We start from the raw sequence: 18,183 nt of genomic DNA, 5'->3' as shown, positions 1-18,183 counted from the left end.
AGAAGAGTATCTAAAAATTGTCAAACTTATTCTGGGTGACAAAAGTTGCCCCTGTCAGAAACCTCTGTTCCAGAATATTACTACATCCTTGGCACTCAGAGTGCACTTCCTGGGCTGAAAAGATGGCTCAGCGGTTAAGAGCACTTACTTGTTCTTCCAGAGGTCATGAGTTCAATTCCCAGCAACCATATGGTGGCTGACAACCACCTTGAATGAGATCTAGTGCCCTCTGCTGGCATGCAGGCAGAAGACTGTATATATAATAAATAAAATCTTTAAAAAAAAAAAAAAAAGAGTGCACTCCCTACTTATTTAGAGCCATACAGAACCACACTGAAATTCTAGAGCTTGGGTCAGTCAACACATGTTTGTGCCAAATTGGGCTGAAAAGGTTCCCTGACAGTAAAAGAGAAAATGGCTTAGAACCACTCAAATGAATAATTTTTTTTTAAATCCCTTTATTCCCCACATGGAGGAGGTAGGCACAATCCCCACGTCTAGCTGAGGAACTATTGGCAACTGGTTGCTGCTGGGAGAGGGACTCAGTTTCCTTCAATGGTATGACACTGATATACTGACCACATTCGGGATGTATCTCACACACAGGTCAACCCAGCTGGACTCAATGGACTTCTTAAATAGAGAGAAAGAAGCAACTTGAAGCTAGATAGGTAGAGAAGCGGAGAAAGGGGATGAACAGGTCCAAAATAAACAAAATTCTCAAAGAATTAACTAAATATTGCTAAAAATAGTAAGCTGCTCAAGTCCTGCTTTCTCACCAATCCAGTGACTTCAGAAAAGCACTTTAAGTGTCTGGGGAAATGAATGGCTCAGTAGAAAAAGCACTTTTCATTGAGTTCCACTCCTCAGCATCCATATGAACTGCCATCTGATTTGCCTGTGGTCCCTACACAAGTGAATCTCTCCAGGAGTCTACCAGCTGGACTAGCAGAAGACTCAAGCTCTAGGTACAGGAGAGAGACCCAGCCCAATATATACAAGGAAGACACCAAAGACAACCTCTAGCCTCCACATGTATGTGCACATACATGCATGTATATCCATACAAGTGTGACACAGATATGCAGGGAAGGTGGAGCAAGGGAGGGAGGAGAGAGAGAGGGAAGGAGAGGAGCATTTCTTTTTAAAGATTTTATTTATTTATAATTAAGTATACGGTGTTCTGCCTACACTCCAGAAGAGGGCACTAGATTTCATTACAGATGGTTGTGAACCACCATGTGGTTGCTGGGAATTGAACTCAGGACCTCTGGAAGAACAGTCAGTGCTCTTAACCTCTGAGCCATCTCTCCAGCTCCCAGAGGAGCATTTTAAATAAAACATTTGAGATAAAACACAGGACTTCTCTCTACTATTAAGTCAAGTTTTACACATTAGCAGGTATTGTCTGTGTATGTACTAGGAGTGCTCAACACTGTGTAAGCCGAGCTTTCTAGCTGCAACATGTCCCAGCTAAATAAAATTTTAAAAAAAACAAAAAAACCTGTCAAGCAGAAAGAAAGGGGATGGGATAGGGATTAGTGGGGGGTAGGGGAGGAGGGGAAGGAGAGAGAACTGGGATTGACATGTAAAAAAAAAGCTTGTTTCTAATTTTTCTTAGATGACCTACAATCTGATACATCAGAATCAGAAGTATTAGCAGCAGGTAATGACAAGGGTTTACCTACACCTCTCAGACACCGGGAAGATCTTCCTAAGGTTGTTATGCCATCTCCTATGGTCTTCCCAGTATCTATGTCTGACAAACCAGCAATGAAGAAGCATCCAAATGGTTTCGCTGCTTACCAATGGGAACCAATACAGATGAAAAGACCTGAAGGGAATCAAACAAGCCATTGTTTCTTATGGTATTTACTCTCCTTATATCAGAGATTTCGCAACTCTTGGGCAAGCAAGAGTGACCCCTAAGGATTAGAGTCAATTGATCTCAGTTATGCTAGAAAATTCATCTCAAATACAACGGAGAGCTTTATGGAGGGAAGAAACAAAAGCCCTTGAGCTTCAAGGTTTAAAGAAAGGTTATGACGCTCCCCAAGATAAATTCTTGGTGAGGGTACTTATGCTGACCCACAAGCTCAGGCTGTGTATAATGAACACATCTTGTCTTTATGCCATACAGCAGCTCTGAATGCTTTGAATAAGACTCATGAATCAGGAGAGAAAATAGAATCTTATAACACGGTGGTACAGGGTCCAAGAGAAAAGTTCACTGAATTTTTGGAAAGACTTTCAAGAACAGTAGAATAACAGGTGACTGACTCAGATTCTAGGAAAATACTTATAGAATCTCTAACTTATGAGAATGCAAATCCACATTGCAAACAGGTACTTTGGCCATTGAAATTCAGATCAGCACCATTGGACGAATGGCTCTTGTATACAGCTAATATTGAGTATAAAGATCAAGATATAGAAGTTTGTGTAGGAGAGGCAATTTCTAAAGGTTTGAAGAAGCACCAAGATGCCAAATGCCTTAAACGTGTGGATATAGAAACTTGGGGAAGAGAAGCAATCTCCAGAGGTTTAAAAAGACATTGAAATACCAGATGTTTAACTGTGGTAGAATTGGACATCTACGAAGAAATTGTAGGCAAAGCATACCTAGAAATAATGTTCCTCCTAGGAATGATTCAAACAGAAGGCCTCAGTCTTCTGGATTATTTAGGAAATGTGGCAAAGGACAACACTGGATCAAAGAATATAGGTCAACCACAGACAGACAAGGTAACCCTTTAAAATCAGGAAATTCCTTGGGGGGCCCTCTCAAAGGCCCCTATTTCAAAAGTGTTTCGCTCATTCCCAGTGACTGTATAGGACAATCTCTCCCAGGACAATTAGAAGATCCACTGCCTATTGTAAAGAATAATAGCATTCTGGATGATAAATTAGCTACTGAGGATAAACCAATCGTTAACTGGAGGAAACAAAAAACATATATTTTGGCAAACTTCTATACAGGATCACAGACCCAAACTAGCAGTTAGGGTGAATAATAAGGTGATTATCAGCATTGTAGACAAACGGCTGCAGAAAGACACTGAACTAAATCAGCCAGTGCATATTAAGGATATAATAACCTCAGTTTGGAAACCAGGGTATGCGATACGTTGGGGAAGGGGTTTCACCTTTGTTTCCGCAGGAGAAGAAAAACTTTAGATTCCATCCAAATTGATCAAGATTCGATCCAAACAGAAGAAACCTTGGGAGGAGAAAAGATGACAGCTCATCCGCAAAGTCATATTCTATGAGATGTAAGGAGACCTCACAAAAGGAGAGGGAAGAGTTTTGTTTTTGTCCTAACAGGAAAACCCATCACCAAAAGGCAAGAAGACACTGAACACATAGATACCTAAAGAAGAGAGGATGGTTACCCAAAGAATCATCAAACAGAAAAGAATCTGATATTTAGTATCAATGTCTATTTTCTTAACTGATGTCCTTATAAAATCTATTTCTCTTTACTTCCCAATACTCTTTTGGTCCCCATTCACTTAAACCAAAGCTAGCTTTGGAGCTGGATTTGGCTCTCCACCTCTAAATCCAAGCATATTGCTAAAATAAAATTCAGAGTTTCTGTATTATATCAAGGAGCCAATTGATGTAAGACAGAAGAAAACAAAATTTAGGTACATCTGTTTATACTTGAAGAAAACAAAATTTAGGGACATCTGTTTATACTTGGTTCTTTCTCTGAAAGTCTAATTTCCCTCATATTTACTATCTTCCTTATTGTTGCCTTTCCCAGTATGCATACATATAAAAGTTGAAATTTCCTTGTTGACATTAACATTTGAGTTTTCCACAGAGAACAAAGAATTTCCTAACAGCAATCGTCAAACACTTCGGAAAGAAAATGGGGCCCCACTTCATCCTGACCGGACTGGATGCAACTGAACTGACAAGTACCACCCTGAAACCGGTTTGGAACTACACTGCTCTGCACAACTCCAGACTAATTGACTGATATGGTGCACCTTCTACACTCTGGCCAGAGTCTCAGACAATAACTTCAATCAAGATTAGACCTTCAGTCAAGAACTTCAATTGAGCATCTCCCGCCAAACAGAGGCTAGGTACAAATGCTGTAGCTAGTCCACTTGAGACTTTCACTACACTAACATTTTCTTCCTACAGGATCCCATTTCGGCAGGAAGTAATTCTGAGAATACTATACCCCATTTCCCTACTGTTGATATTACAGGATAATTTACACCTGTTAGAGTTAGCTTTCAATTATTTAGGGTTGGGATTGGAAGGAGGTGTTCAGACTTGGGCATCTCTTTCAGATAAGTTTAGGGTTTAGATGGGATAGATATGCTTAGGATAGGATATAAGTTGATTATAATTTGTTTATCAGCTTCTATGTATATATGCTTTATATATGTTTGAGACATTTAGTTTTGTTTTAAGTCTAAATCTTTTCTTTAGACTAAAAGGGGAATTGTAGACAGAGATCTTACATACCCATAGTGCTGACCATGCCTGTTTGGGTGTGGTTACAGGTACATAGAAAGTGGCGGGGCAGTAAAAGAGCTGGGAGGAAGGAGACGCTCTCTCTTTGGGTTCTAGTTGCCTCTTGGAGAGCAACATGCAGACCTTTGGTTATCAGCTTCTTAACAGTGAGCCATCTCTCCAGCCCCAGAATCTGACTTTTTTTTCCCAAGACAGGGTTTCTCTGTGTAGCTCTGAAGCCTGTCCTGAAACCTACTCTGTAGACCACACTGTCCTCGAACTCACAGAGATATGACTGCCTCTGCCTCCCAAGTGCTGGGATTAAAGGTGTGCACCACTAACGCCCGGCTCAGAATCTGAGTCTTAACAAGACCTCAAAGTGATTTTTATAAATGTGAAATTTGAAAAACACTCTGCTAGAATATTCATTTACAGTATCATGCTATCTCAGACATGATTTACAAATTATCTAACTGCTTAAGGTCAAGCCAGGCCAGTGAAAGCAAGGAATCTAGGGCTCAAAATTTAAGGAATATAGTCTAGGTACTGATCCTGCATTTGTATAACTTTGTGCTTCCTTAAGTTTGGGACTTAGCATTTGAATGCATCACCCGAGTTCTGGCCTGGCCTAGTGTACCTTGCACCTCTCCCATATACCAGGAAGATGCCTCAGAATCAATACATACTCAACACTGCTTTTGTATCATCTAAGGAGGACAGCAAAGAACTGAGGAGTCAATAACTAAGTAATTGAGGAAAATCCTCTCCTATGATCTAAGTATGCTAACAAACTAGCTCACTAACTGAACACGCTGAAACAAGGGAGTATACAAACACTTGGAAGTGCCTATAAAGTATCAGGGGAGAGAATATGCATTTGATACCAGAAAGCATCTAGAAAAATCATGTTTAAAAACTTCATGTGAATGCTCTCTTTGGCAGCACACATACTAAAACTGGAACGATACAGAGAAGATTAGCATGGCCCCTGCGCAAGGATGACATGCAGATTCACGAAGCGTTCCGTATTTTTTTTTTTTTTTTGGTTTTTACGAGACAGGGTTTCTCTGTATTGTTTTGGAGGCTATCGTTCCAGCCCAGCCTCGAACTCACAGAGATCCGCCTGCCTCTGCCTCCCGAGTGCTGGGATTAAAGGCGAGCGCCACCACCACCCGGCGCGTTCCGTATTTTTGTGGTACATTTACATAATGGAGTACTACTCAGCGGAAAAAACAATGGAATCCTGAAATCTGCAGGCAAATGGATGAAACTAGAAGAAACCATCCTAAGAGAGGTAACCCAGTCACAAAAAGACAAACACGGTATGTACTCACTCATATATGGATTTTAGACATGAAACAGGGAGTGCCAGCCTACAATCCCACCGCCAGAGAGTCTGGGAAACAGGGAAGAATCTCCTGAGGGGAATGGGAGCATAAGGGGAGGTGAGAGGGAGCTTGGAGAAAGAGAGGAGTCTAAGAAAAGGGGAGAGGAAGACATGGGGGAGCAATAAAGTTGAATTGGGGGAAAAATAGAGGAGAGCAGGGTGAGTGATACCATAATAGAGGGAGCCACTATAGGTTTGAGGAGAGATATGGCACTAGTGAGATTTCCAGGGATCTACAAGGATGACACCAACTGGCAATCTAACCAATAGTGGAGAAGCTACCTTAAATGCCCTTCCCAGATAATGTGACTGATGACTACCTTGTATGCCATCCTAGAGCCTCCATCCAGTGGCTGATGGAAGCAGAGGCAGACACCCACAGCTAACCACTGAACTAAACTCCTGGAAACCAGTTGCAGAGAGAGAGGAGTGATGAGCAAAGGAGTCAAGGCCTGGCTGGTGAAACCCACAGAAACAGCTGACCTGAACAAAGGGGAGCTCATGGACCCCAGACTGACAGCTGAGAGGCCAGTATGGGACTGATCCAGACCCCCTGAACGTGGTCAGTGAAGAGGTCTCATCATTCTTTGGGGCCTCAGGCAATAGATCAGTATTTATCCCTGGCATCCAAATTGACTTTGGGAGCCCATACCACATGGAGGGATGCTCTCTCAGCCTGGACACATGGGGGAGGGCCTAGCCCCTGCCCCAGCACGATATGACAGACTTTGGAGATCCCCATGAAAGGGCCTCACCCTCTCTGGAGAGTGGATTTAGGATTGGGTGAGGGATTGGGGGTTGCAGGGGCGGGGTAGGAGGTAGGAGGAGAGGGAGAGGGAGCTGGGATTGACATGTGAAGCAAGCTTGTTTTCTAATTTAAATTTTAAAAAAAACCTTTATGTGAGAAAATAAAACAGGTGCAAACTCAAGAAAGAAAATCCATTGAAGGGCAAACTATGAACACAGAATACTGGATCAGACATGGAAGTGTTTCTGAGAGTGAACAATATATGTTATTATCTATGTCTTACTTCTGCCACCTGAAAATAGTACAAGACCTCTGACTCCATCTAGAAGAATAGATATATGTATGAACTACTCAAAGTTGGTGAAGCATGTAAGCAATGCTTGCAGAGCCCCAGGGAGAAGAGATCAGAAGGGCAAGCCCTAAGGCTAAGACTAGATTTGGGGCTTAAAAGATCATTAGCACTTCACAAAGCAGTATAAGTGTTAAGAATAACATAGGATCTCGCTTTAATAGTTGTGTCCAGATCCAAAAGGTTACTTAAATTACATTCAAATCACTGTTCTGGTTCAAGTGCAAAAACAAGGAAAGCTGTAACTGTAGCTATAATTAACCTGTACCATCTGGAAAGACATCTTTATTTGGTACCTCATTAAAGGAGTCTGTTCATCTGGGGCCAAGCACTAACTCAGTCTGAAGGTACTTTGTTTGAAGCTCAGGTGGATACTTAGACAGGCTCTAGGGCAAGGGCAATAACTGATAGGCCTATAACCAACACCTAAAACACACAATAAAAAAAATACATACAATGTTTTATTGCTAACCAACCTCTCTGCTCCTCAGATCTCACAAGGTCCTTGGTCATGACAACCTACCTAAGTCCAGATTTAAAAAGAAGTTAAACCAAAAATGCTAGACAGGGGAAAAGAGAAAATTTTGCAAAGACAGAAAATGATCAAAGTTGAGGGCTATGTTTTCTCAGGTGCAAGAGTTAAGTATCCACAAGCAGATCTGCTGTCCTCCACAAACAGCATACACTCTGTGAACTCTGTCCTTATATAAGCTTTGTCTCTTAAGCCTCTCTCTGCCACCAAATCAAATTCTCTCTACAAGACATTGAACAAATCCTCCTGGGTTTTGGAAGGCTCTTTAGAATATCCTCCACACTTGACTATGTGTATCTAGATACAGTAATACCCATATCCTAAAAGCTTATTATGAAACAGAAAATTTCAGAATCCACAAAAATTCCCTACATAAGAATCTGCAGTCTAGCATGATACTGAAGTGATATATATGCACCCTAAAGTTTGATAAGTACTGCTACTATACTCAGTATTCATATTTACAATCTGCATCTATAAGCATATGCATCTCTACACTTGGTTCTTTTCATTAAAAAATAACAATTTGATGACTAATTAAAATACTCATTTTAATACTACAATTTTACTATGTAATTCAAGCAGTAAGAAAATAGCCCATTTTAAAAGTATAGTAGTCAAGCTGGGCTTTAGTGGCACATGCCTTTAATCCTAACACTCGGGAGGCAGAGGCAGGCGGATCTCTGTGAGTTCGAGGCCAGCCTGGTCTTCAAAGAGAGTTCCAGGACAGTCTCCAAAGCTACAGAGAAACCCTGTCTTGAAAAACCAAAGGAAAAAAAAAAGCATAGTAGTCATTGGTTTTTAGTATATTCATAGAATTGGGCCACAATAACCCAAAAAAGGAACCATATAACTGCAGTTACTTTCCATCCTTCTTCCAGACTATGGCAACTACTTACTTTCTACCACTATCAAGATTTTCTTAATATAGATAGCTCATATAATCCTGCAATAACATGATCTTTTGTGGCTGGCTTCATTCACATAGCATAACTGTTTTCAGGGTTCATTCAATTTGTAGCATGTTCCCTTCTTTTGATTGCCAACAACATTCCAATATACGGATATATCATATTTCTGCATCCACTAACTGGCAGACATTGGGGTCACTGGCTTCTGAGCTATTACAAATACTGTTGCTATATAAACACTTGTCCCTAATGTTATATAAATGTATGTTTTCACTTTTCTTGAGAACATAGCTAGGAGTGTAACTGCTGGGTCACATGATAACTCTACTTATCTTCTGAGAACTGCCAAACTTTCGCATAGCAACTACATTTTACAGTCTTAAGAGCAGTATGTGATGGCTCCGATTTCACCACATCCTTCCCCACATGTGTAACCTTTTGTAAACATTTCCGTATCTTTACTGTGAATGGAGCATAGGCCCCAGCACAGCAGTGAAAGTGCAAGGACAACCTGCAGGAGTTGGGTCACTCCCTCCACCAGGTGGAAGGCAGCAATGCCCATGCCACCCCCACGCACATATGTAAATATTTATTTATTTTGGAGGGTGTAAATGTCACGGCACGGATATGGAGACCAAAGAACAGTTTATGAGAGTCAGTTCTGTCTTTCCACCTGTGGGTCCTAGGAATCAAACTATGGTTATCAGGCTTGGCAGTCAGTGCCTTTACCCACTGAGCCATCTCACTGACACTTGAGTTAATATCTGTGCATACTATACAGCAGGAGTCCAACTTCATCCCTCCATAAAATTTAATTTATAAATATGGCTGAAGAGATGGCCCCAGAAAAGGATTACTGTGCATGTTTGAAGACCTAAGTAAGTTCACATCTCTAGCACCTACAAAGAAGCTAGGTACTGCAGCCTATATCTGCAACCCCAGCACAAGAGAAGGATAGTGACTTAGGGTTTTTATTGCTATAATAAAACACCACAACCAAAAGGAGGTATGTTACATTATAGCTTCTAGTCCCTCATCCACAGAAGTCAGGGCAGAAGCCTAGAGGCAGGACCTGATGCAGAGGTCATGGAGGAATCCTCCTTACTGACTGACTCCCCATAGCTTGCTCACTCAGGACCACCACCCACACTAAGCAGGCCCTCCCACATTAACCATCAAGAAAATGCATCACAGGTTTACCCACAGGGCATTCTTGTGGGGGTATCTTCTCGATTCATTCAAAATGATTCTATCTTGTACCAATTTGACATAAAAACTAGCCAGCAAAGATAGGACATATGGATTGAACAAGACAGAACACAACACAACAGATGGACCCTTGGAGCTTTCTAGATACATTAGTGAGCCCCAGGCTCAGTGAAAGACCCTGTTTCAAACAGGAAGGTAGACTAAGGAAGACATTGACATTGACCTCTGGCACACACACATGCACACCCCTACATGTGCGTGTGCGCACATATGCATATATCAATGCACTGGTATAAAGATGGACAATCCAAGCCATCTTTTTTAAAAGATTTATTTATTATGTATACAGTGTTCTGTCTGCATGTATCCCTGTAGGCCAGAAGAGGGCATCAGATCTCATTACAGTTGGTTGTGAGCTGCCATGTGGTTGCTGGGAATTGATCTCAGGACCTCTGGAAGATCAGGCAGTGCTCTTAACCAGTGAGCCATCTCTCCAGCCCCCAAGCCATCTTATATACAACACTTGCTTTGAATTCCAAAAGAAATAAAAACATTTTTATTGGCTCCTAGGCAATATGCATTTTGTTTTGTTTTGGTTTTGTTTTTCAAGACAGGGTTTCTTTGTGGCTTTGGAGCCTGTCCTGGAACTTGCACTGTATACCAGGCTGACCTCGAACTCACAAAGATCCATCTGCTTCTGCCTCCAAAGTGCTGGGATTAATAAAGGTGTGCACCACCATAGTTCAGCAGTTGGCAATATGCTTTCTATAACTAAGTAAGTAAGCCTGGACCCAGCTATCGCCCCACAGCTACAGACTAAGTGTTCTCTCTCAACTGCCAAGGTCACTATGCTAAGATTCTCTTCTCTACTGAGCCTATCTGATTATTCAGAGTAAGTTTTAGGTTCACACTAAATCTCACATTTCCTGAAAGCCACCCCCAAAGTAAAACCTATACTCGGATCAATATAGTAATTTGACAATAATTGGACAACAGTGAGTATTCTGTGTTTAAAAAAAAAAAAAGGCCTGACATGCTTCTGATTCCATCAGTTGAGAGGCTGGGGCAGAAAAAAATATAAATTCAAGGATAGTTAGAGCTATTTACAAAGAAAAGGTGGGAGGGGGGAAACCTTGACATGTCAATAGCCTACAAATGTCAAAGGCAAAGAAAGATGCATGAAATTTCGACAGCATTTAATACTTTTCTTTCACTTACTCAATTATGAAACAAACAAAGCATTTGCCCTTATAAAACTAACCTTTCCTTTATTCCCAGCACTCAGGCAGAGGCAGGCAGATCTCTGTGAGTTCGAGGCCAGCCTGGTCTACAGAGTGAGTTCCAGGACAGCCTCCAAAACAATATAGAGAAACCCTGTCTCATAAAACAAAAAACAAAAACTAACCTTTAATGCAGAAAATAAATAAAGATAAAATATTTACGTATATATAAAAACATGGCCATATTTTATGTGTATGGGTGTTTTGCTTGCCATGTAAATCTCTTTATCATGTGTGTCTGGTGCCCTCAGGGACCAAAAGAGGGCACCAGATCCCCTGGGGCTGGAGTTACAGATGGCTATAAACTGCCATGTGGGTGCTAGGAATCAAACCTAGGTCCTCTGAAAAAGCAACCAGGGCTCCTCACCCCTGAGTCACTCTCTAGTCCCATGAAATTATTTCTAATGTAAGTCTCTGAGCAAAGATAACAGGCTAAGAGAAGAAAAGAATGAAGGAGACAACCCTGTCAATATGTGTAGAACAAACTGGGAAAAATGAACAATAACAGTCCTGACTGTCTTTGAGGTAGCTCTGTAGACCAGGCTAGCCTGGAACTCACAGAGATCTGCCTGCCTCTGCCTCCTGAGTGCTGGGATTAAAGGTGTGTGCCACCACTGCCAGGCTACATGTAGTACATTTTAAATTTTTCACTCCAAGAAGTGGCCTTAGGACAACAGTTACTTTTTTCTCAAAAGAAGAAACAAAGAATTGTAGGTTCCAGTCTGGCACAGCTCTTCAATGCTGTATTAACAAATAGAGTGTCTCCATGTGACTAGTTTATCCATCTATAAAATGAGAGGACTGGCTTGAATGGTGTTAAAGTTCTCTTCAGCTAAAATAGTATAATTCACACCAAATTCATCTCACTCTAAATTTCTGGAATCAGCTAGTCAAAACTGCCTGTTTCCTTAGTTACCATAGAAGTAAAAGCAAAATGGTGAAGTGTGCCAAAGCTGAATGCCACCAAACTAACTAAGCAACAATTTGCCACAGGATCTGCAAATATCAAGCATCCATCAACAAGATCATGACCTCCTACCAGATGCGCATATACACACATACACCTAGTTTTAACAGGACAAAATTCAATCTTTTGAGTCTCAGTCCCTTATGATAACATACAAGGTACTTACACGCTAGCCTAACTACTTTATCTCACTTCTTACTGCAGCCACATGGAATCTGATACCAGTCTATCATGCCCTTCTCTCCCGCCACAGTGCTTTGGCTACGGCTATGTCTTTCCCTCAAATTCTTTCCCCTTCACTGGTCAGCTCACTCTTTCTACCCTGTAAGATGTAGGTCACTCATTACTTCCATTGTGAGATATTCTGGAAAAAAATTGTTTTGTAGACCGGGCTGGCCTCAAACTCAGAAGTCCACCTGTCTCTGCCTCCCGGCCAGATATTCTGAAATTTTATTCATTCATATATAGCCACTCAAAAACCTAAATCATGTTTAGCTCCAGACTGGGAATATAACAACAATAATTAATGCTTCTCGAGAATAGGATAGGGTCCTGGTTGCCCTTTCTACCATAGCAACATGGTTTAAATATAGGCTCATTTGTTTGAATACTTGGTCCTGAGTTGGTAGAATAGTTTGAGAAGGATTAAGAGGTGTGTCACTGGGGACAGGCTTTGAGGATTCAAGAATCCAACATTCTCAGTATATAATGTTACAGATACAGGTGTGACCCCTCAGCTTCTGCTGCCTTCATACCTTTGCTCCACCATCATTGACTCTAGCCCTTTGAAACTGTAAACCCGATTAAACACTTACTTTTTTGTTTTTTTGACACCGGGTTTCTCTGTCCAACAGTCCTGACTGTCCTGGAACTCATTTTTGTAGACTAGGCTGACCTCGAACTCACTGAGTTCTGACTGACTCTGCCTCCCAAATGCTGGGACTAAAGGCATGAGCCACCACCACCTGCCTAACCACTTTTATAAGTTGGTCATAGTGCTTTGCCAACGCAATAGGAAGTAACTAATATAGCAGCATGTAGCATCAAGGCACTATCTTTAAAGCAAAAGGCTTGCTGGGTGGTGGTGGTGCATGACCCCTTTAACCCCAGCACTCGGGAGGCAGAGGCGAGTAGATCTCCCTGAAATGAAGGACATAAGTTCAGATCTCTAGCATGCATGTAAAAGCAGGGTATGGCAGTGTGCATCTGTAACTCCAGTACCAGGGAACAGACACAAGCAGATCCTGGAGGCTCACTGGCCAGCTTCTCTAGCTGAAATGATCTTGTCTCAAAAGAATGATGATGATAATGTGGAGAAGCAATACCAAAGTCAACTTATGGCTTGCACTGACATGGCATGCTTAGCAATTCCCCAAAAGAGACAGACAGGCAGACAGGCAGGCAGGCAGGCACAGGCACAGGCACAGGCACAGGCACACGCGCGCGCGCACACACACACACACACACACACACACACACCCCTACCTTTTAAAAATGATAAAGAAAAAATAAATGCTTAGTGAATATGTTAGGAAAAGGATAGAAAGGCCAAAACACAGAGAGTAGAAACATAGCTGTGTAATATTTTCATACCTAATTCGTGTGTATTTTGCCCTCACGGCCTTTGCATAAGCTTGGGTTTTTAATCATCTTACCTAGATAGACTATGATAGAATTTTTACTGACTGATTTATTCTCCTCCCCTAAACCAGATGCTTCCAAAAATATCTTCAACACTACTTCCAGCTTCAAGCCTTCTGAGACACTGATCTGAAAAATGTACTCCCTTGTTGTAAACTCCCAGTGTTTTCCTAACATAGTATTCAAGAGTTCTCTCTAATCCCACCCCTCACTGCTCTTCCCTTACATTTAATCTAGACTCCACACATACAGAACTTCTGGTAATTCCATGCTATTTAATACCTGAGGGCCTTTATCTTTTCATTGTGTTGTACCACTCTTCTTAATCTCATGGGTTTTGAGTATCTATTGAACTAAAACAATCTTTGTTTTTTCCCTTGCAAGTATTTTGGCTTAGTTTTCAATATAGGCTTTTGCTATGTAATCCTGACTGGCCTGAAACTCACTATGTAGCCTAGGCTGGCCTTGAATTTGTGACAAAAACTTGCTTTTGCCTCCCAGGTGCTGGGATTATAGGAATGTGCCAGTACACTCAGCTTTCAAACACAATTCTTTAGAAGTAAATCAGGGTGACTGGAGAGATGTCTCAGTGATTAAGAGCACTTGATGCCCTTGAAGAGGACCTAGTTCTGTTCCCAGCACCCACATGGTAGTTCACAGCTGTCTGTAACTCCTGTTCCAGGACATCGCCTGATCTCCACAGGCTCTAGGCACTAACGTGGTACATGTACATATATGCAAAAACATTAATACACATGAAATAAAAGCAATAAATCTTTATTTTATATGTATGAATGTCTTGTCTACAAGTAAGAATGTGGTGAACATACATGTATGCAATACCCACAGAGGTCAGAAGAAGGCATCAGATCCCCTAGAACTGGAGTTACGGGTAGCTATAAGCCATATTATGTGGGTGCTGGGAATCAAACCTGGATCCTCTGCAAGAGAAGCAATTGTTCTAAACATCCCTCTAGTTCCCAAAAATAATTTTAAAAATTCTTGAAAAGAAGCAGAAGTAGGAGAAAGAAGCCAGGCCTGGTGGTGCATATCTTTAATCCCAGCACATAGGAGTCAGAGGCAAGCAGATTTCTGTAGGTTCAAGATCAAACCGGTCTACATAGTGAGTTCTAGAACAGCCAAAGCTACACAGTGAGGTCCTTACTTAAAAAAAAAAAAAAAGAATAGCCAGTCTTTTTTTCTTTTTTAAGATTCATTTATTTTATGTTTATGAGTGTTCTGTCTGTATGCTAGAAGAGATAGAAGAGGGCATCAGATCCCATTACAGATGGTCAGGAGCCACCACATGGTTGTTGGGAATTGAACTCAGGACCTCTGGAAGAGTAGCCAGTGCTCTTAACTGCTGAGCCATCTCTCCAACCCATCATTCTTAAAAATAAAAAGTAAAAAAATAAATAAATAAAAAGGAAGGGGGAAGAAAAAAATAACTAAATCAGAACCTATAGAAATGGCTCCTTTGGTAAAGAGCCTACTGTGCAAGCATGAGGAAGACCTAAGTTTGGATCCCCAGAACACACACAGAAGCTGGGCACATGGTAGTGTACCTATAATCCTTGCAGGGTGGGTAGATATAGGCAGATCTCTAGAGCTCTCCAGCCAGCCAGTCTAACTAGTCAGTTAACTCAGAGATCAGGCAAAGATTCCACCTCAAAAAACAAGTTGAAAAGCAATAAAGATACTTAATGTCAACACTTGACCTCTACACACTTGTACACATGCAGAAGTACATATGAATACACACACACACACACACACACACACACACACCCCGGGCATCTTCTCTATTAAGTCTTTTTCTTTCCTTTTTTTAAGGTATTAGGGATTGAACCCAGAACATCACACACACTAGGCAGTTTATGAAGTCTTTAATTACTTGAGGATCCCCATCAGAGTTCATCACTCCCTCTTGTTACCACAGTACCTAACATACACTTATACTATATGTCAGCACTTGTTACCAGATCTGTTATACTCCACAATTAGAAGTGTTGTGTCCTTATCTTTGTGTCCCTAGTACTAAATATCCGGTACTAACTAAACAGCTAAAGACTGAAAAGATGAATAAAAGTATCTAAGTTCCTCAGCCTGGAATTCAAAGTCAACCTCATGTTAGCCCCAACCTACATTATCATGCGATGTGTTCCTCAGAGGCAGGTAGATCTCTGTGAGTTCCAAGCCAGCCTGGTCTACAAAGAGAGTTCCAGGACAGCTAGGGATACACAGAAAAACCCAACTCAAAAAATCAAAATAAATCTGGGCAGCAGTGATGCAAGCCTTTAATCCCAGCACTTGGGAGGCAGAGACAGGCGGATCTCTGTGAGTTCGAGGCTAGCCTGGTTTACAGAGCTAGTTCCAGGACAGCCTCCAAAACAATGCAGAGAAACCCTGTCTCGAAAAACCAAAAAAAAAAAAAAAAAAAAAAAAACACTAAAAAAGTTAGTTATTATTGACATCATCATCAGAAGAGGAAAAATAAGTGTTTGTGCAGAACACTAAATGATAACCTCAGAAGACAGACTCAATCCTAAGGGAAATGAGGAGTAAAATGTCATACAAGACTTCAGAGTAATAGAGTAAATTCATTATATCTAACACCAACAACGAGGGGGAAAAGCTCAGTTGCCGTGCCCATTTCTCCGTTTCTCCCCAGCTGCCCAGAGCTAAAAACCCCATGGCTATGACCCAGCACCCTCTTGGGAAAGCTACACTTTAGAGAGAACTAATGAGTTTGTGTTTACCTACAGATTTTCCTCTGAGGACACAGATAACAAATGACTTTAAGAAGGGAAAACAAAGAAATAAAGACAGAGATGAGAAAAGACACTAGATGGATCTTAGCTTCCCAGGAAAGGCTTTTAGGCTAAACAGCCTCAGGTGTACTGAGACTAGTTCTCCAAAGCATTCTCTGGGAGTGCTTGTGGCTCTGAAAGTCAGAGATACAAACAACAGAATCTGAGAAAACTCATGAAAAGGACTAAAAAGTTAAAGCTGTACAGAATTTAAAATTCTAAGCTGCTAGGCATAGTAGCACACACCTTTGGTCCCAGGACTCATGAGGCAAAGGCAGACAGATCTCTGTGAGTTCAAGGCCACAGGGCAAGTCCCAAGACAGCCAGGACTACACAGAGAAACCCTGTCTGGAAAACCCAAAAATAAATAAAATTCTAACCGATCTAACTACAACGTGTAGCCGGGCGTGGGTGGCGCACGCCTTTTAATCACAGCACTCGGGAGGCAGAGGCAGGCGGATCTCTGTGAGTTCGAGACCAGCCTGGTCTACAAGAGCGAGTTCCAGGACAGCCTCTAAAACAATACAGAGAAACCCTGTCTCAAAAAACCAAAAAAAAGAACTACAACGTGGCTCTGTGCATTGGACTTCTAGTGACGAAGAACTACAACAGGTATTCAAAGAGAGAATAGGCAGGGGCTGGAGAGAGAGCTCAGCAGTTGCGAGCCCTGGACGATGTTCTAGAGGACCCAGGTTCAGTTCCCAGCACCCACATGCAGCTTGCAACAGTCTGTAAATCTGTATCAGGGGAATCTGATGCCCTCTTCTGGCCTCTGCGGGCACTGCATGCAAATAGTATACAGATGGCAGACGTAGGCAAACCACCCATACATGAAAAATTAAACAAAAAAAAAAAAAAAAGAAGAAGAAGAGTATAGGCTGACCATGAAGAAATTACTTCCTAGGGATTTCAACATAGGCTAATGGACAGGACTGAGGATGTAACTTCAATAAAGATCTGAATGCAAGAATAAGTGCTCAAAGTACTAGAAATGAAAAATGATATGGTTCTATATCCTCAGAGTTCACTGTCTAATAGGGAGTGAAACACAATACAGTAAGTGCTGATAGAAATCTGCACTGGGCACAAAGGAAGCAAATAGTAAGTCCTCAGATTCTCTATAATTCACTAGTACAAAGTAATATGACATTGCAATAAAGTAGAAATGCTTCATAAGCAGTTTTATATTAAATACTGGCAAAAAAAAAAAAAAACCAAACCTGGCATTGTCACATATGCCTGTAATCTCAGTACTGGGGAGACTAAGTTCAAGGCCAGACCTTGTTACACAGGGAAACCCTGTCTTAAAAAAAAAGTGCCAGGCTGGAGAGATGGCTCAGAGGTTAAGAGTACTGGCTGCTCTTCCAGAGGACCTGAGTTCAATTCCCAGCAACCACATGGTGGCTCACAACCATCTGTAGTGAGATCTGGCGCCCTCTTCTGGCTTGCGGGCATACATGCAGACAGAACACTGTATACATAATAAATAAATAAAGAAAAAAGAAAAAAAAAGTGCCAAGTATGTGGCACACATCTTTAATCCCAGCACTAGAGAGGCAAAGGCAAGTGAAACTGTATGAATTCGAGGCCAGCTTGGTGTACATGAGTTCCAAGCCAGGCTACATAGTGAAACCCTGTCTCAAACAAACAAACAAAAAGGAAAGAGAGGAGAGAAGAGGTGAAGGGATACTGGTAGTGGGGTTGACTGAATCATTCCAAAGATAGTAAGCATATCAGTTAACTTTTGTGACACAGTCATCTCCCTTTAATGCTAAGCACAATCCACACCTTCCCGCATTATTCAATAAACAACTGACATGTGCAAAGCACCAAGAAAGGCGAAAAATGAGAGTCCCTCAACTCAAGGGTCAAAATA

General features: G+C 41.5%; 1 protein-coding gene and 1 non-coding gene across 6 annotated transcripts in view; one reads left to right on the top strand and one right to left on the bottom strand.

The window, feature by feature from the left end:
• Positions 1-18,183, bottom strand: part of Rnf121 (ring finger protein 121) — a 68,710-nt gene that overhangs the window by 39,950 nt on the left and 10,577 nt on the right. The gene's annotated exons all lie outside the window — the stretch shown is intronic.
• Positions 5,400-5,506, top strand: LOC121135720. Its single transcript, XR_005872826.1, has one exon. It is a non-coding gene; the product is annotated as a U6 spliceosomal RNA (small nuclear RNA).

The sequence above is a fragment of the Mesocricetus auratus genome, unplaced genomic scaffold, assembly GCF_017639785.1.
Source record: "Mesocricetus auratus isolate SY011 unplaced genomic scaffold, BCM_Maur_2.0 Super-Scaffold_4256, whole genome shotgun sequence".
NCBI classification, from domain to species: domain Eukaryota; kingdom Metazoa; phylum Chordata; class Mammalia; order Rodentia; family Cricetidae; genus Mesocricetus; species Mesocricetus auratus.
Note: the sequence above shows the minus strand (reverse complement) of the source record. Positions and strands in the feature narration are given on the sequence as shown.